This window comes from Apteryx mantelli, chromosome 3 (genome assembly GCF_036417845.1).
Source record: "Apteryx mantelli isolate bAptMan1 chromosome 3, bAptMan1.hap1, whole genome shotgun sequence".
Taxonomy (NCBI): domain Eukaryota; kingdom Metazoa; phylum Chordata; class Aves; order Apterygiformes; family Apterygidae; genus Apteryx; species Apteryx mantelli.
Window position 1 is genome coordinate 10,227,885 of NC_089980.1, and position 22,539 is coordinate 10,250,423.

A 22,539-nucleotide genomic window follows, 5' to 3' on the forward strand; every position below is an offset into this window, starting at 1 on the left:
GTGCTATGGGACAGGCTGGGGCTGCTGGGGGTGTAAGAGCACAAAAACTGACCGAGGACAGAGGCTCGCTCGGGAGCTTGGAGGGAGCCCCGTCCCCCTTTGCTGAAGGCCGTGGACCGCATGTCATTGCAGTCCCTGACGAAGAGCAGCCGGGCACCGAAGCCCCCCAGGACAGCAGCCCCACGGGGATACCTGGGGAACACCACGCTGTCGCTCCCTGACGTGCCAGCACGTCCGGTCTGCGTAAGAGGAGTGGTCAGGGGCCAAGAGTCGCACCTGCGTGTCCCCACGGTACCAAGGAAGGGCTTGGGAAGCAGGGGGATGGGCAGCACTGGGGGCCCTGCAGCCCCCCCGGGCGGGGGGGGTGAGTCGGGGGCAATGTGGGGTGGGAGCTGCAGTGCTAGGTGCTGCTGAAGTGAGGGGGTTTCTCATGGGTCTGGGCTCACTGCTGGAGCTCGACTGGGATGTTTCAGGGCTGGAGGGAAGAGTGGTGTAGGCTGGGGTGTTTCAGGGCCAGAGCTAAGGGCTGGGCTAGATGGGGTTGCTTGGGGCAAACCCCGAGTCACGCTGGGCCAACGCTCCCTGCGTTGGGAGCGTGTGCCCTGGGCCATCGACTGCAACAGCCCTGCCAGGAGCCCGGGGCCCTGCTGGGGCACCTGGGGCCCCGAGCCAGACACCTGCCCTCCCCTGCAGCTCCGCACGGACACTGCACCAGTGATGGCCCTGGGTTTGAGCACCCTGAGCTGCCAGACCCGCCGCATCCGCCAGTGCCTGGAGCAGCTTTCAAGCTCACCAGAGGTGAAGCGGGTGCCCCTTCTGCATCAGGCGGGTGGGCAACACTGCATGGAGGGGACAGGGCAAGGGTACAGCAGCCCAGTCTGGCACCCTGACGCATTGGGGCAAGCAGGAAGGGAACGGGAGCAGTTTGCAGCAAGCTGTCATGGAATTTGGGATCTTGGGGTTATTCCCTTGGGGTTTTCCTGCCTTGGGGCTATTCCCTTGGGGTAGGATCGGTGCCTGCACCCTAGAAGCCAGGCACCCATCTCCAGAGGGCCGACGAAGGCTGGATCTGACCCACAGTACTGACAATTTTATCCTTTTTCAGACTCTGAAAATGTGCAAGATGCTGCTGCCAGCCCACAAACCAAGCCTGAGCAGTGTAAGCGCCACTCACAGCCCTCCCGCTTCCTTACCCATTGCTGCTGCCTTGCGATGCAGGGCTTGGCCAGGTCCATGCAGACAGGCTGATTAGCCCCTTTGCAGCATGAGGTGGGGAGGGCACAGCTGCAGCAGGCCCTGTTGCGCTGGCTGTCCCAAGGTGGCCGGGGGGGCAATCACCTTGCCACACGCTCGAGTGGAGCACCCGAGCACGCGCAGGAAGCAGAGGTTTCCTGCTGGTCTCTCCATGCTCGGAGAGCTGAGCATCCCGCTGATCATCCTGGGGCTGCTGCAGGAGGTGCTGCGCTGGGACCCCATGTCAGGGCTCGGACTCACAGCAGGATCCGTGTGCCTGGGACAACTGTCCTGCCTGCTGGGCTTGTCCCACCCCCATGGTGCTGGAGGGGATGCGCCCACGCCTTCCCCTTGCTGTGCAGACGAAGCTCCTTACTGATCCGCGTTGCCTGGCTTCGCGCCTTGTGGAGAGGAAACCCACAAATGCGGCCAGCGAGACCCCGCGGAGGCTCCCAGCGAAGCGGCGACAGGCATCGCCTGCGGCCCATGAGCTCCCTGTGCTGGTGAGGGCTGGGGACAGGGCAGCGCAGGCCCCGCGCAGGGCCAGGGATCTCTGGGGGACCAAGTGCCATGTGCCCCAGGGAGGGGGATTTCTGGCAGGGGTGAACAGGAGCCACCAGGCAGCAGGGCTGCCCGTACCCATGCCAGCGCTGAGCAGCGCAGCGATGTGCCGGCAGCGCTGCCTGCTCTGTGCCGGGAACGGCCCCTTGTCCCCTTTCCTGGGGTCTCTGAGTGAGGGCCCCGAGTGGGGTGCAGCAGCATGTCTCACTGCACCATCAGGCACATGGGGGGGGCACACCTGAGCTCTGCAGTGACCGCGAGACACCCATATCAGGGTGATTGGGGCCCCACCCACGCTCCTGTTTGCACACGGCACCGTGCCAGCTGGTGGGACGGGACCAAGGCGGTTGCAGGTTGAGCTTCCCGGGGAGGTTTCTGTGCGCAGCCAGGGATCCTGGCGGGGAGCGGGGAGGTCAGTCAGGAGTGGGCATTTGAGCATCTGCAGCCAAGCATGGTCTGAGGCCCCTCGAGGGCTTGCTGGCTGGGAGACGGTAGCTGGGAGAGGGTGGCTCAGGCCGCGTCTGGCGCTGTCAGAGCGCCGCAGCTCTGTTCAGGAGCATGCTGGGGACCGGGAAAGGGGCTCCCTCCAGCGCGACAGCCTGAGCCCAGCTCTGGCCCTTAGGCATGGTTGATGCCGAGGGTCTCAAAAGAGGGCCTGTTTCTCTTTTTCAGGCTCCAAAGAGGGCCAGGAGGGCCGAACGGCACACTGACCCAACACAGGCCCAGGCAAGCGGTGCGATCTGTGCCCAGGTATCCCCAAACACATGACCGAGGCCACGGGCTTTGGCAGGACAGGTTTTGTCGGGACTCTGCCACTGGGCCTGGGCTCCCAGGGGTAGTGCAGGCCCGTGCTCGGCTCCTGCTCTTGCTCCAGCCAACAGGCATTAATCACAGCCCGAGGCTGACATCCGGCACAGCTGCAGCCCACGCGGAACAGGAGAGCATCTTTCCTGCTCCCCATCGGGCCTACCGACCCCTTGTCCTTTTCCCCCTCCCCATTGCCTCACGCTGACCCCACTGGTGCCCGTAGTCCCTGCAGGGCTTCGCAGCTTCCCTCGCCTGGACTCCTGACGCAGCCAAGGACTGCCGTCCTCGAGCAGGCCTGAAAATGAGGAGCATGCGAGGCCACTACCAGGCCAAGGAAGATGAGGAGGTGAGAGCCTGCGTGTGGCAGTTGTCGGGCAGCCATGGGCTGCGCCAGACTCCTGGCTTCTCCTCCACCTTTCCCCGAGTCTAGCACACCCCTGCGCTGCTTGTGGGCCGGACACGGCCAGGCTTTGCAGCAAGGGGCGATGTGAGGCCCCTGGCCGGCGCCCGCAGCCAGGGCAGGGCTTGCCCACATGCCATCGTGGTGGTGATGGCGGCCTTGGAGGGACATGGGGAGATTACTGTGGACCCCAGAGCTCATCTCGGCATATGTGACCACAGGAGTCGGCACTCCCCGACCTGGCCCACATCCGTCTGGAGATCACCACGCTGCCAACCTTCATGTGACCACGGCAAGGAGGTGTGTCAAGGCTCACGGGGCTCGCGGGCCGCCCCGCACCCGCTCCCCACCGCTGCTGAGAAAGGGCGTCTGGACGGGGAGCCACTGGGGAGACGAGCACTGGAGGGACAGCTCTTGCTGGCGCTCTGCTCAGCAGTGGGCGCTCCCAGCCCCATAGCGCAGCGTGCAGTGGGAGTGCAGGCAGGAGAGCCTAGATCCCTTGTGTAAAGTCCTGGCAGATGCCGGGGGGCGGGGGTGGCGGCGGGAGGCACCCAAAGAGAGAGCATGCTGCAGAGGGCAGGAGCATCTCGTGTGCTGTAAGAGCCTGCAAAGCGGAGGGGGCAGACGTTGAGCCCCAGCCCCTCGCAGGCAGCCCCAGCTGCCGCTTCTGCTCCAGTTCAGCACAAATGGGCTTCCCCGAGGCTTGTTCTGGGCAGCACTCTGGTAAGAAGTGCTCTGTTGGGAGAGGAACAGCCCTGCTCTAAGCCCGCTAACACTGATGGGAGCGGAGCTCCCCACTGCCACCAAAAGAGCAGGCCTGCAGCCCCAAGGCATCCTTTTTGGAGCAAGATCACAAAGCCAGGAACTTATGTCAGCAGCAAGTTTTGTGAGCTGAACTCTGAAAACCTTGCCTTTAGCTCCAGCAGATGAGCAAGCACCACCAGAAGAGCAAGCCCCCTGCTCAAGCAGGCTCACCGAGAGCAGGTTGCCCAGGATCCTGTGCAGACGGCTTTGGAATAGCTCCAAGGATGGCGACTCCACAGGCTCTCTGGGCAACCTCTTCCAGTGCTCTGTCACCCTCACAGTAAACGAGCTTTTCCTCCTGTTCAGACCGAGCTTCCTCTGTTTCCGTTTGTGCCCGTTGCCTCTCGTCCAGTCACTGGGCACCGCTGACAAGAGTCTGGCCCCATCCCCTTCACAGCCTCCCTTCACGTAGCTCAACGCCTTCATACGTTCTCCCCTCAGCCTTCCCTTCTCCAGGCTGAACAGTCCCAGCTCGCTCAGCCTTTTCCTCCTGTCACTCTACTCCTTTGATCACCTCAGTCCCTTGATCATCTTTGCTGGACTCACTCCAGTAGCTCCAGAGTTCCCCTCTGCTGCGGTGCCCAGACCTGGACACAGCACTCCCGCGGTGCCCTCACCAGGGCTGCGCAGAGGCCAAGGATCACCTCCCTCCGCCTGCTGGCCATGCTCTTCCTAATGCAGCCCAGCACACCATTGGCCTCCTTTGCCACAAGAGCACACTGCTGCCTCGTGGGGAACTTGTTGTCCACCAGGACTGCCAGGTCCTTCTCTGCAGGGCTGCTCTCCAGCACGTCAGCCCCCAGCCTGGACTGGCGCATGCGGTTATTTCTCCCCGGGTGCGGGGCTCTGCGCTTCCCATTACGGAACGCCATGTGCTTCCTCTCTGCCCATCTCTCCTGACTGTCGAGGCCCCTCTGAATGGCAGCACAGCCCTCTGGTGTAAGAGCCCCTGCTCCCAGTTTTGCATCATCAGCAAACTTGCTGAGGGCGCACTCTGTCCCTTCGTGCAGCTCACTGAGGAATAAGTGGAGCAGGACTGGAGACACTACTGATCCCTTGGGCTACACCATGAGCTACAGGCCTCCAGCTAGACTTGGTGCCACTGATCACAGAGCCCCCTGAGCTGCCCCACAAGGTCCCCGTGTGCACAGAGGAGGCGAGATGCAGCCTGGCTGGGACCAAGGAGAACACAGGCACCTTCGTACCTCCAGAGCAGAGTGCGAAGCCAAAGCCAGAGGCTGGTGGGCCACCCTGCAGCACGTGGTGTGGGGCCAGTGTCCCCTGCCCACCATGTCCATCCTCTGCTCCCAGCTGCCATGCCGCCATCCCTCTCTGGTGTGGCCACCCCCGGAGCGCTGTGTGCAGTTCTAGACTTCCCAGCAGAGGAGAGCTATGGAGCTACTGGAGTAAGTCGAGCAAAGGGCTACTAAGACGATGAAGGGACTGGAGCATCTCTCGTCGAAGGAAAGGCTGCGTGAGCTGGCACTCTTCGGCGTGCAGAAGAGAAGACTGAGGGCTAAGCTAATCAATGTGTATAAGTAGCTGGAGGGAGGCTGTAAAGAGGATGGCGTTGGATTCGATGCTCTCCAGAGGTGTCTTCCAACCTCAACCATTCTGTGATTCTGGGATTCCTGATCTCAGCTCTTTCCCTCTTTCATTTCCCAGCTCCTCGGGAGGCAGCAATATGAAACTCTTTTCTTTTCTCAGTAGCACAGCCTACACAGTGCAAGTGCTATCAGAAGGTCATCGAGACGGGATGCTTTTGAGGCTGGGGCAGTGCTGGGAGCCCCTGTGCGCTCCTGCCAGGTGCCCTGCAGCTCCTGGGCTTGGCGCGGCCCCGCTTGCATCACAGTGGGGCAATTCTCGCCCCAGCAACGTGACTGTACCGGGGCTGCAGGCTCAGTCCCTGCGCACTGCTTGGGGCAGCACGAGGGCTCCCGGCTCTCCCCCAGGAGCATGCGCAGGTTTCCCAGTGCCCCCTCGGCACCAGCCATGGAGAGGCGAGGCTGGGTTCAGAAGAGGGTGCCACAGCACCGTCTGGTATGAGGCGCCAGGTGTCCCAGGGCGGTTGGGGTGGGGGGAGGCAGGCCAGGAGCTGAGGCCAGGGCCGGGACAGAGCCCCCATGGCTGGCTGGATGAGGATTGGCCCTCCCCCGCCCCACTGGGCCCCAGGGGGTGGCAGCAGGGGGTGGCGGGGACCAAAGCGGTCCCTCAGCTGCTGTGGCCACAACAGCTGCTCCATCCTGGGTGCCCCTGGCTCAGCACAGAGAGCTCAGCTCTGGCCTGTCCCCTCTCCCCGCAGGGCATCCTTGCCCGTTTCCTCACCCTCCTGGGCACTATGCTGCGGGACTCGTGGCAGCTGTGTGTCAGCCAGCTGAAGGCCAGGGTGGCCAGCCAGTGGCGTTCCGGAGGAGGAAGAGTGAAGGCCACACGTGTGCGGCCGGGTAAGAGCCTCGTGGCCGTACGCCCCCCGCGGGCATGGCACAGGATGTGCAGTCAGACCCTGGCATGGTGCTTGGTGTCATGGGCCCGTTTTGGGGTCTGCAGTGCAACAGCACTCCTCCCATAGGGACAACCCTTGCCAGGGGATGCTAGCTGTGGCAGTCGGGCTGACGGCAGCCCCATTGCGTCTTGCAGGAACCATGTGTGACCGCCGCAGGCAGCCACCTGTCCTCAATCTGAGCCCTGCTCCCCGCTGGAGGAAGCTGGGCGGCTCCTTGCTGGAGCAGGTCATTGCCACCTCGGTGAGTTCCCAGCCTGCTTTGGGCTGCGGGAGCCTCCCAGCACCCCCATCACTGATGCTGGCTTGCTGGGTTTCCCACAGACGTTGACTCAAGTTCCCAGTGAAAGACGACGGCAGACGCAGCAGGCTTTGGGCATCCTGTGGCGACGTCCCCCGGACACGCATGTTCCCTGTGAGGTAGGAGAAAAGGCTGTTGCGTACCCTTCTTTCTCCCTCCTTGTCTCCCCAGCACCTGCCGGCCTCTGTTTCCCCTTGTGGTACACAGCACTGGCCCCCAGGCAGCTTGGGGGCCAGGTCAGAGGAGGGTCGGTCTTGAGGCTCTCCAAGCAGCAGAGCTTGAGCTGAAGTCGCCAGTCAAAGTGCAGCACTGGAGCAGGGCTCCCCGGGTTGTGCCCAGGGAGGACGAAGCGGCGGCGCTGTGCTATGGGACAGGCTGGGGCTGCTGGGGGTGTAAGAGCACAAAAACTGACCGAGGACAGAGGCTCGCTCGGGAGCTTGGAGGGAGCCCCGTCCCCCTTTGCTGAAGGCCGTGGACCGCATGTCATTGCAGTCCCTGACGAAGAGCAGCCGGGCACCGAAGCCCCCCAGGACAGCAGCCCCACGGGGATACCTGGGGAACACCACGCTGTCGCTCCCTGACGTGCCAGCACGTCCGGTCTGCGTAAGAGGAGTGGTCAGGGGCCAAGAGTCGCACCTGCGTGTCCCCACGGTACCAAGGAAGGGCTTGGGAAGCAGGGGGATGGGCAGCACTGGGGGCCCTGCAGCCCCCCCGGGCGGGGGGGGTGAGTCGGGGGCAATGTGGGGTGGGAGCTGCAGTGCTAGGTGCTGCTGAAGTGAGGGGGTTTCTCATGGGTCTGGGCTCACTGCTGGAGCTCGACTGGGATGTTTCAGGGCTGGAGGGAAGAGTGGTGTAGGCTGGGGTGTTTCAGGGCCAGAGCTAAGGGCTGGGCTAGATGGGGTTGCTTGGGGCAAACCCCGAGTCACGCTGGGCCAACGCTCCCTGCGTTGGGAGCGTGTGCCCTGGGCCATCGACTGCAACAGCCCTGCCAGGAGCCCGGGGCCCTGCTGGGGCACCTGGGGCCCCGAGCCAGACACCTGCCCTCCCCTGCAGCTCCGCACGGACACTGCACCAGTGATGGCCCTGGGTTTGAGCACCCTGAGCTGCCAGACCTGCCGCATCCGCCAGTGCCTGGAGCAGCTTTCAAGCTCACCAGAGGTGAAGCGGGTGCCCCTTCTGCATCAGGCGGGTGGGCAACACTGCATGGAGGGGACAGGGCAAGGGTACAGCAGCCCAGTCTGGCACCCTGACGCATTGGGGCAAGCAGGAAGGGAACGGGAGCAGTTTGCAGCAAGCTGTCATGGAATTTGGGATCTTGGGGTTATTCCCTTGGGGTTTTCCTGCCTTGGGGCTATTCCCTTGGGGTAGGATCGGTGCCTGCACCCTAGAAGCCAGGCACCCATCTCCAGAGGGCCGACGAAGGCTGGATCTGACCCACAGTACTGACAATTTTATCCTTTTTCAGACTCTGAAAATGTGCAAGATGCTGCTGCCAGCCCACAAACCAAGCCTGAGCAGTGTAAGCGCCACTCACAGCCCTCCCGCTTCCTTACCCATTGCTGCTGCCTTGCGATGCAGGGCTTGGCCAGGTCCATGCAGACAGGCTGATTAGCCCCTTTGCAGCATGAGGTGGGGAGGGCACAGCTGCAGCAGGCCCTGTTGCGCTGGCTGTCCCAAGGTGGCCGGGGGGGCAATCACCTTGCCACACGCTCGAGTGGAGCACCCGAGCACGCGCAGGAAGCAGAGGTTTCCTGCTGGTCTCTCCATGCTCGGAGAGCTGAGCATCCCGCTGATCATCCTGGGGCTGCTGCAGGAGGTGCTGCGCTGGGACCCCATGTCAGGGCTCGGACTCACAGCAGGATCCGTGTGCCTGGGACAACTGTCCTGCCTGCTGGGCTTGTCCCACCCCCATGGTGCTGGAGGGGATGCGCCCACGCCTTCCCCTTGCTGTGCAGACGAAGCTCCTTACTGATCCGCGTTGCCTGGCTTCGCGCCTTGTGGAGAGGAAACCCACAAATGCGGCCAGCGAGACCCCGCGGAGGCTCCCAGCGAAGCGGCGACAGGCATCGCCTGCGGCCCATGAGCTCCCTGTGCTGGTGAGGGCTGGGGACAGGGCAGCGCAGGCCCCGCGCAGGGCCAGGGATCTCTGGGGGACCAAGTGCCATGTGCCCCAGGGAGGGGGATTTCTGGCAGGGGTGAACAGGAGCCACCAGGCAGCAGGGCTGCCCGTACCCATGCCAGCGCTGAGCAGCGCAGCGATGTGCCGGCAGCGCTGCCTGCTCTGTGCCGGGAACGGCCCCTTGTCCCCTTTCCTGGGGTCTCTGAGTGAGGGCCCCGAGTGGGGTGCAGCAGCATGTCTCACTGCACCATCAGGCACATGGGGGGGGCACACCTGAGCTCTGCAGTGACCGCGAGACACCCATATCAGGGTGATTGGGGCCCCACCCACGCTCCTGTTTGCACACGGCACCGTGCCAGCTGGTGGGACGGGACCAAGGCGGTTGCAGGTTGAGCTTCCCGGGGAGGTTTCTGTGCGCAGCCAGGGATCCTGGCGGGGAGCGGGGAGGTCAGTCAGGAGTGGGCATTTGAGCATCTGCAGCCAAGCATGGTCTGAGGCCCCTCGAGGGCTTGCTGGCTGGGAGACGGTAGCTGGGAGAGGGTGGCTCAGGCCGCGTCTGGCGCTGTCAGAGCGCCGCAGCTCTGTTCAGGAGCATGCTGGGGACCGGGAAAGGGGCTCCCTCCAGCGCGACAGCCTGAGCCCAGCTCTGGCCCTTAGGCATGGTTGATGCCGAGGGTCTCAAAAGAGGGCCTGTTTCTCTTTTTCAGGCTCCAAAGAGGGCCAGGAGGGCCGAACGGCACACTGACCCAACACAGGCCCAGGCAAGCGGTGCGATCTGTGCCCAGGTATCCCCAAACACATGACCGAGGCCACGGGCTTTGGCAGGACAGGTTTTGTTGGGACTCTGCCACTGGGCCTGGGCTCCCAGGGGTAGTGCAGGCCCGTGCTCGGCTCCTGCTCTTGCTCCAGCCAACAGGCATTAATCACAGCCCGAGGCTGACATCCGGCACAGCTGCAGCCCACGCGGAACAGGAGAGCATCTTTCCTGCTCCCCATCGGGCCTACCGACCCCTTGTCCTTTTCCCCCTCCCCATTGCCTCACGCTGACCCCACTGGTGCCCGTAGTCCCTGCAGGGCTTCGCAGCTTCCCTCGCCTGGACTCCTGACGCAGCCAAGGACTGCCGTCCTCGAGCAGGCCTGAAAATGAGGAGCATGCGAGGCCACTACCAGGCCAAGGAAGATGAGGAGGTGAGAGCCTGCGTGTGGCAGTTGTCGGGCAGCCATGGGCTGCGCCAGACTCCTGGCTTCTCCTCCACCTTTCCCCGAGTCTAGCACACCCCTGCGCTGCTTGTGGGCCGGACACGGCCAGGCTTTGCAGCAAGGGGCGATGTGAGGCCCCTGGCCGGCGCCCGCAGCCAGGGCAGGGCTTGCCCACGTGCCATCGTGGTGGTGATGGCGGCCTTGGAGGGACATGGGGAGATTACTGTGGACCCCAGAGCTCATCTCGGCATATGTGACCACAGGAGTCGGCACTCCCCGACCTGGCCCACATCCGTCTGGAGATCACCACGCTGCCAACCTTCATGTGACCACGGCAAGGAGGTGTGTCAAGGCTCACGGGGCTCGCGGGCCGCCCCGCACCCGCTCCCCACCGCTGCTGAGAAAGGGCGTCTGGACGGGGAGCCACTGGGGAGACGAGCACTGGAGGGACAGCTCTTGCTGGCGCTCTGCTCAGCAGTGGGCGCTCCCAGCCCCATAGCGCAGCGTGCAGTGGGAGTGCAGGCAGGAGAGCCTAGATCCCTTGTGTAAAGTCCTGGCAGATGCCGGGGGGCGGGGGTGGTGGCGGGAGGCACCCAAAGAGAGAGCATGCTGCAGAGGGCAGGAGCATCTCGTGTGCTGTAAGAGCCTGCAAAGCGGAGGGGGCAGACGTTGAGCCCCAGCCCCTCGCAGGCAGCCCCAGCTGCCGCTTCTGCTCCAGTTCAGCACAAATGGGCTTCCCCGAGGCTTGTTCTGGGCAGCACTCTGGTAAGAAGTGCTCTGTTGGGAGAGGAACAGCCCTGCTCTAAGCCCGCTAACACTGATGGGAGCGGAGCTCCCCACTGCCACCAAAAGAGCAGGCCTGCAGCCCCAAGGCATCCTTTTTGGAGCAAGATCACAAAGCCAGGAACTTATGTCAGCAGCAAGTTTTGTGAGCTGAACTCTGAAAACCTTGCCTTTAGCTCCAGCAGATGAGCAAGCACCACCAGAAGAGCAAGCCCCCTGCTCAAGCAGGCTCACCGAGAGCAGGTTGCCCAGGATCCTGTGCAGACGGCTTTGGAATAGCTCCAAGGATGGCGACTCCACAAGCTCTCTGGGCAACCTCTTCCAGTGCTCTGTCACCCTCACAGTAAACAAGCTTTTCCTCCTGTTCAGACTGAGCTTCCTCTGTTTCCGTTTGTGCCCGTTGCCTCTCGTCCAGTCACTGGGCACCGCTGACAAGAGTCTGGCCCCATCCCCTTCACAGCCTCCCTTCACGTAGCTCAACGCCTTCATACGTTCTCCCCTCAGCCTTCCCTTCTCCAGGCTGAACAGTCCCAGCTCGCTCAGCCTTTTCCTCCTGTCACTCTACTCCTTTGATCACCTCAGTCCCTTGATCATCTTTGCTGGACTCACTCCGGTAGCTCAAGAGTTCTCCTCTGCTGCAGTGCCCAGACCTGGACACAGCACTCCCGCGGTGCCCTCACCAGGGCTGCGCAGAGGCCAAGGATCACCTCCCTCCGCCTGCTGGCCATGCTCTTCCTAATGCAGCCCAGCACACCATTGGCCTCCTTTGCCACAAGAGCACACTGCTGCCTCGTGGGGAACTTGTTGTCCACCAGGACTGCCAGGTCCTTCTCTGCAGGGCTGCTCTCCAGCACGTCAGCCCCCAGCCTGGACTGGCGCATGCGGTTATTTCTCCCCGGGTGCGGGGCTCTGCGCTTCCCGTTACGGAACGCCATGTGCTTCCTCTCTGCCCATCTCTCCTGACTGTCGAGGCCCCTCTGAATGGCAGCACAGCCCTCTGGTGTAAGAGCCCCTGCTCCCAGTTTTGCATCATCAGCAAACTTGCTGAGGGCGCACTCTGTCCCTTCGTGCAGCTCACTGAGGAATAAGTGGAGCAGGACTGGAGACACTACTGATCCCTTGGGCTACACCATGAGCTACAGGCCTCCAGCTAGACTTGGTGCCACTGATCACAGAGCCCCCTGAGCTGCCCCACAAGGTCCCCGTGTGCACAGAGGAGGCGAGATGCAGCCTGGCTGGGACCAAGGAGAACACAGGCACCTTCGTACCTCCAGAGCAGAGTGCGAAGCCAAAGCCAGAGGCTGGTGGGCCACCCTGCAGCACGTGGTGTGGGGCCAGTGTCCCCTGCCCACCATGTCCATCCTCTGCTCCCAGCTGCCATGCCGCCATCCCTCTCTGGTGTGGCCACCCCCGGAGCGCTGTGTGCAGTTCTAGACTTCCCAGCAGAGGAGAGCTATGGAGCTACTGGAGTAAGTCGAGCAAAGGGCTACTAAGACGATGAAGGGACTGGAGCATCTCTCGTCGAAGGAAAGGCTGCGTGAGCTGGCACTCTTCGGCGTGCAGAAGAGAAGACTGAGGGCTAAGCTAATCAATGTGTATAAGTAGCTGGAGGGAGGCTGTAAAGAGGATGGCGTTGGATTCGATGCTCTCCAGAGGTGTCTTCCAACCTCAACCATTCTGTGATTCTGGGATTCCTGATCTCAGCTCTTTCCCTCTTTCATTTCCCAGCTCCTCGGGAGGCAGCAATATGAAACTCTTTTCTTTTCTCAGTAGCACAGCCTACACAGTGCAAGTGCTATCAGAAGGTCATCGAGACGGGATGCTTTTGAGGCTGGGGCAGTGCTGGGAGCCCCTGTGCGCTCCTGCCAGGTGCCCTGCAGCTCCTGGGCTTGGCGCGGCCCCGCTTGCATCACAGTGCGGCAATTCTCGCCCCAGCAACGTGACTGTACCGGGGCTGCAGGCTCAGTCCCTGCGCACTGCTTGGGGCAGCACGAGGGCTCCCGGCTCTCCCCCAGGAGCATGCGCAGGTTTCCCAGTGCCCCCTCGGCACCAGCCATGGAGAGGCGAGGCTGGGTTCAGAAGAGGGTGCCACAGCACCGTCTGGTATGAGGCGCCAGGTGTCCCAGGGCGGTTGGGGTGGGGGGAGGCAGGCCAGGAGCTGAGGCCAGGGCCGGGACAGAGCCCCCATGGCTGGCTGGATGAGGATTGGCCCTCCCCCGCCCCACTGGGCCCCAGGGGGTGGCAGCAGGGGGTGGCGGGGACCAAAGCGGTCCCTCAGCTGCTGTGGCCACAACAGCTGCTCCATCCTGGGTGCCCCTGGCTCAGCACAGAGAGCTCAGCTCTGGCCTGTCCCCTCTCCCCGCAGGGCATCCTTGCCCGTTTCCTCACCCTCCTGGGCACTATGCTGCGGGACTCGTGGCAGCTGTGTGTCAGCCAGCTGAAGGCCAGGGTGGCCAGCCAGTGGCGTTCCGGAGGAGGAAGAGTGAAGGCCACACGTGTGCGGCCGGGTAAGAGCCTCGTGGCCGTACGCCCCCGCGGGCATGGCACAGGATGTGCAGTCAGACCCTGGCATGGTGCTTGGTGTCATGGGCCCGTTTTGGGGTCTGCAGTGCAACAGCACTCCTCCCATAGGGACAACCCTTGCCAGGGGATGCTAGCTGTGGCAGTCGGGCTGACGGCAGCCCCATTGCGTCTTGCAGGAACCATGTGTGACCGCCGCAGGCAGCCACCTGTCCTCAATCTGAGCCCTGCTCCCCGCTGGAGGAAGCTGGGCGGCTCCTTGCTGGAGCAGGTCATTGCCACCTCGGTGAGTTCCCAGCCTGCTTTGGGCTGCGGGAGCCTCCCAGCACCCCCATCACTGATGCTGGCTTGCTGGGTTTCCCACAGACGTTGACTCAAGTTCCCAGTGAAAGACGACGGCAGACGCAGCAGGCTTTGGGCATCCTGTGGCGACGTCCCCCGGACACGCATGTTCCCTGTGAGGTAGGAGAAAAGGCTGTTGCGTACCCTGCTTTCTCCCTCCTTGTCTCCCCAGCACCTGCCGGCCTCTGTTTCCCCTTGTGGTACACAGCACTGGCCCCCAGGCAGCTTGGGGGCCAGGTCAGAGGAGGGTCGGTCTTGAGGCTCTCCAAGCAGCAGGGCTTGAGCTGAAGTCGCCAGTCAAAGTGCAGCACTGGAGCAGGGCTCCCCGGGTTGTGCCCAGGGAGGACGAAGCGGCGGCGCTGTGCTATGGGACAGGCTGGGGCTGCTGGGGGTGTAAGAGCACAAAAACTGACCGAGGACAGAGGCTCGCTCGGGAGCTTGGAGGGAGCCCCGTCCCCCTTTGCTGAAGGCCGTGGACCGCATGTCATTGCAGTCCCTGACGAAGAGCAGCCGGGCACCGAAGCCCCCCAGGACAGCAGCCCCACGGGGATACCTGGGGAACACCACGCTGTCGCTCCCTGACGTGCCAGCACGTCCGGTCTGCGTAAGAGGAGTGGTCAGGGGCCAAGAGTCGCACCTGCGTGTCCCCACGGTACCAAGGAAGGGCTTGGGAAGCAGGGGGATGGGCAGCACTGGGGGCCCTGCAGCCCCCCCGGGCGGGGGGGGTGAGTCGGGGGCAATGTGGGGTGGGAGCTGCAGTGCTAGGTGCTGCTGAAGTGAGGGGGTTTCTCATGGGTCTGGGCTCACTGCTGGAGCTCGACTGGGATGTTTTAGGGCTGGAGGGAAGAGTGGTGTAGGCTGGGGTGTTTCAGGGCCAGAGCTAAGGGCTGGGCTAGATGGGGTTGCTTGGGGCAAACCCCGAGTCACGCTGGGCCAACGCTCCCTGCGTTGGGAGCGTGTGCCCTGGGCCATCGACTGCAACAGCCCTGCCAGGAGCCCGGGGCCCTGCTGGGGCACCTGGGGCCCCGAGCCAGACACCTGCCCTCCCCTGCAGCTCCGCACGGACACTGCACCAGTGATGGCCCTGGGTTTGAGCACCCTGAGCTGCCAGACCCGCCGCATCCGCCAGTGCCTGGAGCAGCTTTCAAGCTCACCAGAGGTGAAGCGGGTGCCCCTTCTGCATCAGGCGGGTGGGCAACACTGCATGGAGGGGACAGGGCAAGGGTACAGCAGCCCAGTCTGGCACCCTGACGCATTGGGGCAAGCAGGAAGGGAACGGGAGCAGTTTGCAGCAAGCTGTCATGGAATTTGGGATCTTGGGGTTATTCCCTTGGGGTTTTCCTGCCTTGGGGCTATTCCCTTGGGGTAGGATCGGTGCCTGCACCCTAGAAGCCAGGCACCCATCTCCAGAGGGCCGACGAAGGCTGGATCTGACCCACAGTACTGACAATTTTATCCTTTTTCAGACTCTGAAAATGTGCAAGATGCTGCTGCCAGCCCACAAACCAAGCCTGAGCAGTGTAAGCGCCACTCACAGCCCTCCCGCTTCCTTACCCATTGCTGCTGCCTTGCGATGCAGGGCTTGGCCAGGTCCATGCAGACAGGCTGATTAGCCCCTTTGCAGCATGAGGTGGGGAGGGCACAGCTGCAGCAGGCCCTGTTGCGCTGGCTGTCCCAAGGTGGCCGGGGGGGCAATCACCTTGCCACACGCTCGAGTGGAGCACCCGAGCACGCGCAGGAAGCAGAGGTTTCCTGCTGGTCTCTCCATGCTCGGAGAGCTGAGCATCCCGCTGATCATCCTGGGGCTGCTGCAGGAGGTGCTGCGCTGGGACCCCATGTCAGGGCTCGGACTCACAGCAGGATCCGTGTGCCTGGGACAACTGTCCTGCCTGCTGGGCTTGTCCCACCCCCATGGTGCTGGAGGGGATGCGCCCACGCCTTCCCCTTGCTGTGCAGACGAAGCTCCTTACTGATCCGCGTTGCCTGGCTTCGCGCCTTGTGGAGAGGAAACCCACAAATGCGGCCAGCGAGACCCCGCGGAGGCTCCCAGCGAAGCGGCGACAGGCATCGCCTGCGGCCCATGAGCTCCCTGTGCTGGTGAGGGCTGGGGACAGGGCAGCGCAGGCCCCGCGCAGGGCCAGGGATCTCTGGGGGACCAAGTGCCATGTGCCCCAGGGAGGGGGATTTCTGGCAGGGGTGAACAGGAGCCACCAGGCAGCAGGGCTGCCCGTACCCATGCCAGCGCTGAGCAGCGCAGCGATGTGCCGGCAGCGCTGCCTGCTCTGTGCCGGGAACGGCCCCTTGTCCCCTTTCCTGGGGTCTCTGAGTGAGGGCCCCGAGTGGGGTGCAGCAGCATGTCTCACTGCACCATCAGGCACATGGGGGGGGCACACCTGAGCTCTGCAGTGACCGCGAGACACCCATATCAGGGTGATTGGGGCCCCACCCACGCTCCTGTTTGCACACGGCACCGTGCCAGCTGGTGGGACGGGACCAAGGCGGTTGCAGGTTGAGCTTCCCGGGGAGGTTTCTGTGCGCAGCCAGGGATCCTGGCGGGGAGCGGGGAGGTCAGTCAGGAGTGGGCATTTGAGCATCTGCAGCCAAGCATGGTCTGAGGCCCCTCGAGGGCTTGCTGGCTGGGAGACGGTAGCTGGGAGAGGGTGGCTCAGGCCGCGTCTGGCGCTGTCAGAGCGCCGCAGCTCTGTTCAGGAGCATGCTGGGGACCGGGAAAGGGGCTCCCTCCAGCGCGACAGCCTGAGCCCAGCTCTGGCCCTTAGGCATGGTTGATGCCGAGGGTCTCAAAAGAGGGCCTGTTTCTCTTTTTCAGGCTCCAAAGAGGGCCAGGAGGGCCGAACGGCACACTGACCCAACACAGGCCCAGGCAAGCGGTGCGATCTGTGCCCAGGTATCCCCAAACACATGACCGAGGCCACGGGCTTTGGCAGGACAGGTTTTGTCGGGACTCTGCCACTGGGCCTGGGCTCCCAGGGGTAGTGCAGGCCCGTGCTCGGCTCCTGCTCTTGCTCCAGCCAACAGGCATTAATCACAGCCCGAGGCTGACATCCGGCACAGCTGCAGCCCACGCGGAACAGGAGAGCATCTTTCCTGCTCCCCATCGGGCCTACCGACCCCTTGTCCTTTTCCCCCTCCCCATTGCCTCACGCTGACCCCACTGGTGCCCGTAGTCCCTGCAGGGCTTCGCAGCTTCCCTCGCCTGGACTCCTGACGCAGCCAAGGACTGCCGTCCTCGAGCAGGCCTGAAAATGAGGAGCATGCGAGGCCACTACCAGGCCAAGGAAGATGAGGAGGTGAGAGCCTGCGTGTGGCAGTTGTCGGGCAGCCATGGGCTGCGCCAGACTCCTGGCTTCTCCTCCACCTTTCCCCGAGTCTAGCACACCCCTGCGCTGCTTGTGGGCCGGACACGGCCAGGCTTTGCAGCAAGGGGCGATGTGAGGCCCCTGGCCGGCGCCCGCAGCCAGGGCAGGGCTTGCCCACGTGCCATCGTGGTGGTGATGGCGGCCTTGGAGGGACATGGGGAGATTACTGTGGACCCCAGAGCTCATCTCGGCATATGTGACCACAGGAGTCGGCACTCCCCGACCTGGCCCACATCCGTCTGGAGATCACCACGCTGCCAACCTTCATGTGACCACGGCAAGGAGGTGTGTCAAGGCTCACGGGGCTCGCGGGCCGCCCCGCACCCGCTCCCCACCGCTGCTGAGAAAGGGCGTCTGGACGGGGAGCCACTGGGGAGACGAGCACTGGAGGGACAGCTCTTGCTGGCGCTCTGCTCAGCAGTGGGCGCTCCCAGCCCCATAGCGCAGCGTGCAGTGGGAGTGCAGGCAGGAGAGCCTAGATCCCTTGTGTAAAGTCCTGGCAGATGCCGGGGGGCGGGGGTGGTGGCGGGAGGCACCCAAAGAGAGAGCATGCTGCAGAGGGCAGGAGCATCTCGTGTGCTGTAAGAGCCTGCAAAGCGGAGGGGGCAGACGTTGAGCCCCAGCCCCTCGCAGGCAGCCCCAGCTGCCGCTTCTGCTCCAGTTCAGCACAAATGGGCTTCCCCGAGGCTTGTTCTGGGCAGCACTCTGGTAAGAAGTGCTCTGTTGGGAGAGGAACAGCCCTGCTCTAAGCCCGCTAACACTGATGGGAGCGGAGCTCCCCACTGCCACCAAAAGAGCAGGCCTGCAGCCCCAAGGCATCCTTTTTGGAGCAAGATCACAAAGCCAGGAACTTATGTCAGCAGCAAGTTTTGTGAGCTGAACTCTGAAAACCTTGCCTTTAGCTCCAGCAGATGAGCAAGCACCACCAGAAGAGCAAGCCCCCTGCTCAAGCAGGCTCACCGAGAGCAGGTTGCCCAGGATCCTGTGCAGACGGCTTTGGAATAGCTCCAAGGATGGCGACTCCACAGGCTCTCTGGGCAACCTCTTCCAGTGCTCTGTCACCCTCACAGTAAACAAGCTTTTCCTCCTGTTCAGACCGAGCTTCCTCTGTTTCCGTTTGTGCCCGTTGCCTCTCGTCCAGTCACTGGGCACCGCTGACAAGAGTCTGGCCCCATCCCCTTCACAGCCTCCCTTCACGTAGCTCAACGCCTTCATACGTTCTCCCCTCAGCCTTCCCTTCTCCAGGCTGAACAGTCCCAGCTCGCTCAGCCTTTTCCTCCTGTCACTCTACTCCTTTGATCACCTCAGTCCCTTGATCATCTTTGCTGGACTCACTCCGGTAGCTCAAGAGTTCTCCTCTGCTGCAGTGCCCAGACCTGGACACAGCACTCCCGCGGTGCCCTCACCAGGGCTGCGCAGAGGCCAAGGATCACCTCCCTCCGCCTGCTGGCCATGCTCTTCCTAATGCAGCCCAGCACACCATTGGCCTCCTTTGCCACAAGAGCACACTGCTGCCTCGTGGGGAACTTGTTGTCCACCAGGACTGCCAGGTCCTTCTCTGCAGGGCTGCTCTCCAGCACGTCAGCCCCCAGCCTGGACTGGCGCATGCGGTTATTTCTCCCCGGGTGCGGGGCTCTGCGCTTCCCGTTACGGAACGCCATGTGCTTCCTCTCTGCCCATCTCTCCTGACTGTCGAGGCCCCTCTGAATGGCAGCACAGCCCTCTGGTGTAAGAGCCCCTGCTCCCAGTTTTGCATCATCAGCAAACTTGCTGAGGGCGCACTCTGTCCCTTCGTGCAGCTCACTGAGGAATAAGTGGAGCAGGACTGGAGACACTACTGATCCCTTGGGCTACACCATGAGCTACAGGCCTCCAGCTAGACTTGGTGCCACTGATCACAGAGCCCCCTGAGCTGCCCCACAAGGTCCCCGTGTGCACAGAGGAGGCGAGATGCAGCCTGGCTGGGACCAAGGAGAACACAGGCACCTTCGTACCTCCAGAGCAGAGTGCGAAGCCAAAGCCAGAGGCTGGTGGGCCACCCTGCAGCACGTGGTGTGGGGCCAGTGTCCCCTGCCCACCATGTCCATCCTCTGCTCCCAGCTGCCATGCCGCCATCCCTCTCTGGTGTGGCCACCCCCGGAGCGCTGTGTGCAGTTCTAGACTTCCCAGCAGAGGAGAGCTATGGAGCTACTGGAGTAAGTCGAGCAAAGGGCTACTAAGACGATGAAGGGACTGGAGCATCTCTCGTCGAAGGAAAGGCTGCGTGAGCTGGCACTCTTCGGCGTGCAGAAGAGAAGACTGAGGGCTAAGCTAATCAATGTGTATAAGTAGCTGGAGGGAGGCTGTAAAGAGGATGGCGTTGGATTCGATGCTCTCCAGAGGTGTCTTCCAACCTCAACCATTCTGTGATTCTGGGATTCCTGATCTCAGCTCTTTCCCTCTTTCATTTCCCAGCTCCTCGGGAGGCAGCAATATGAAACTCTTTTCTTTTCTCAGTAGCACAGCCTACACAGTGCAAGTGCTATCAGAAGGTCATCGAGACGGGATGCTTTTGAGGCTGGGGCAGTGCTGGGAGCCCCTGTGCGCTCCTGCCAGGTGCCCTGCAGCTCCTGGGCTTGGCGCGGCCCCGCTTGCATCACAGTGCGGCAATTCTCGCCCCAGCAACGTGACTGTACCGGGGCTGCAGGCTCAGTCCCTGCGCACTGCTTGGGGCAGCACGAGGGCTCCCGGCTCTCCCCCAGGAGCATGCGCAGGTTTCCCAGTGCCCCCTCGGCACCAGCCATGGAGAGGCGAGGCTGGGTTCAGAAGAGGGTGCCACAGCACCGTCTGGTATGAGGCGCCAGGTGTCCCAGGGCGGTTGGGGTGGGGGGAGGCAGGCCAGGAGCTGAGGCCAGGGCCGGGACAGAGCCCCCATGGCTGGCTGGATGAGGATTGGCCCTCCCCCGCCCCACTGGGCCCCAGGGGGTGGCAGCAGGGGGTGGCGGGGACCAAAGCGGTCCCTCAGCTGCTGTGGCCACAACAGCTGCTCCATCCTGGGTGCCCCTGGCTCAGCACAGAGAGCTCAGCTCTGGCCTGTCCCCTCTCCCCGCAGGGCATCCTTGCCCGTTTCCTCACCCTCCTGGGCACTATGCTGCGGGACTCGTGGCAGCTGTGTGTCAGCCAGCTGAAGGCCAGGGTGGCCAGCCAGTGGCGTTCCGGAGGAGGAAGAGTGAAGGCCACACGTGTGCGGCCGGGTAAGAGCCTCGTGGCCGTACGCCCCCGCGGGCATGGCACAGGATGTGCAGTCAGACCCTGGCATGGTGCTTGGTGTCATGGGCCCGTTTTGGGGTCTGCAGTGCAACAGCACTCCTCCCATAGGGACAACCCTTGCCAGGGGATGCTAGCTGTGGCAGTCGGGCTGACGGCAGCCCCATTGCGTCTTGCAGGAACCATGTGTGACCGCCGCAGGCAGCCACCTGTCCTCAATCTGAGCCCTGCTCCCCGCTGGAGGAAGCTGGGCGGCTCCTTGCTGGAGCAGGTCATTGCCACCTCGGTGAGTTCCCAGCCTGCTTTGGGCTGCGGGAGCCTCCCAGCACCCCCATCACTGATGCTGGCTTGCTGGGTTTCCCACAGACGTTGACTCAAGTTCCCAGTGAAAGACGACGGCAGACGCAGCAGGCTTTGGGCATCCTGTGGCGACGTCCCCCGGACACGCATGTTCCCTGTGAGGTAGGAGAAAAGGCTGTTGCGTACCCTGCTTTCTCCCTCCTTGTCTCCCCAGCACCTGCCGGCCTCTGTTTCCCCTTGTGGTACACAGCACTGGCCCCCAGGCAGCTTGGGGGCCAGGTCAGAGGAGGGTCGGTCTTGAGGCTCTCCAAGCAGCAGGGCTTGAGCTGAAGTCGCCAGTCAAAGTGCAGCACTGGAGCAGGGCTCCCCGGGTTGTGCCCAGGGAGGACGAAGCGGCGGCGCTGTGCTATGGGACAGGCTGGGGCTGCTGGGGGTGTAAGAGCACAAAAACTGACCGAGGACAGAGGCTCGCTCGGGAGCTTGGAGGGAGCCCCGTCCCCCTTTGCTGAAGGCCGTGGACCGCATGTCATTGCAGTCCCTGACGAAGAGCAGCCGGGCACCGAAGCCCCCCAGGACAGCAGCCCCACGGGGATACCTGGGGAACACCACGCTGTCGCTCCCTGACGTGCCAGCACGTCCGGTCTGCGTAAGAGGAGTGGTCAGGGGCCAAGAGTCGCACCTGCGTGTCCCCACGGTACCAAGGAAGGGCTTGGGAAGCAGGGGGATGGGCAGCACTGGGGGCCCTGCAGCCCCCCCCGGGCGGGGGGGGTGAGTCGGGGGCAATGTGGGGTGGGAGCTGCAGTGCTAGGTGCTGCTGAAGTGAGGGGGTTTCTCATGGGTCTGGGCTCACTGCTGGAGCTCGACTGGGATGTTTTAGGGCTGGAGGGAAGAGTGGTGTAGGCTGGGGTGTTTCAGGGCCAGAGCTAAGGGCTGGGCTAGATGGGGTTGCTTGGGGCAAACCCCGAGTCACGCTGGGCCAACGCTCCCTGCGTTGGGAGCGTGTGCCCTGGGCCATCGACTGCAACAGCCCTGCCAGGAGCCCGGGGCCCTGCTGGGGCACCTGGGGCCCCGAGCCAGACACCTGCCCTCCCCTGCAGCTCCGCACGGACACTGCACCAGTGATGGCCCTGGGTTTGAGCACCCTGAGCTGCCAGACCCGCCGCATCCGCCAGTGCCTGGAGCAGCTTTCAAGCTCACCAGAGGTGAAGCGGGTGCCCCTTCTGCATCAGGCGGGTGGGCAACACTGCATGGAGGGGACAGGGCAAGGGTACAGCAGCCCAGTCTGGCACCCTGACGCATTGGGGCAAGCAGGAAGGGAACGGGAGCAGTTTGCAGCAAGCTGTCATGGAATTTGGGATCTTGGGGTTATTCCCTTGGGGTTTTCCTGCCTTGGGGCTATTCCCTTGGGGTAGGATCGGTGCCTGCACCCTAGAAGCCAGGCACCCATCTCCAGAGGGCCGACGAAGGCTGGATCTGACCCACAGTACTGACAATTTTATCCTTTTTCAGACTCTGAAAATGTGCAAGATGCTGCTGCCAGCCCACAAACCAAGCCTGAGCAGTGTAAGCGCCACTCACAGCCCTCCCGCTTCCTTACCCATTGCTGCTGCCTTGCGATGCAGGGCTTGGCCAGGTCCATGCAGACAGGCTGATTAGCCCCTTTGCAGCATGAGGTGGGGAGGGCACAGCTGCAGCAGGCCCTGTTGCGCTGGCTGTCCCAAGGTGGCCGGGGGGGCAATCACCTTGCCACACGCTCGAGTGGAGCACCCGAGCACGCGCAGGAAGCAGAGGTTTCCTGCTGGTCTCTCCATGCTCGGAGAGCTGAGCATCCCGCTGATCATCCTGGGGCTGCTGCAGGAGGTGCTGCGCTGGGACCCCATGTCAGGGCTCGGACTCACAGCAGGATCCGTGTGCCTGGGACAACTGTCCTGCCTGCTGGGCTTGTCCCACCCCCATGGTGCTGGAGGGGATGCGCCCACGCCTTCCCCTTGCTGTGCAGACGAAGCTCCTTACTGATCCGCGTTGCCTGGCTTCGCGCCTTGTGGA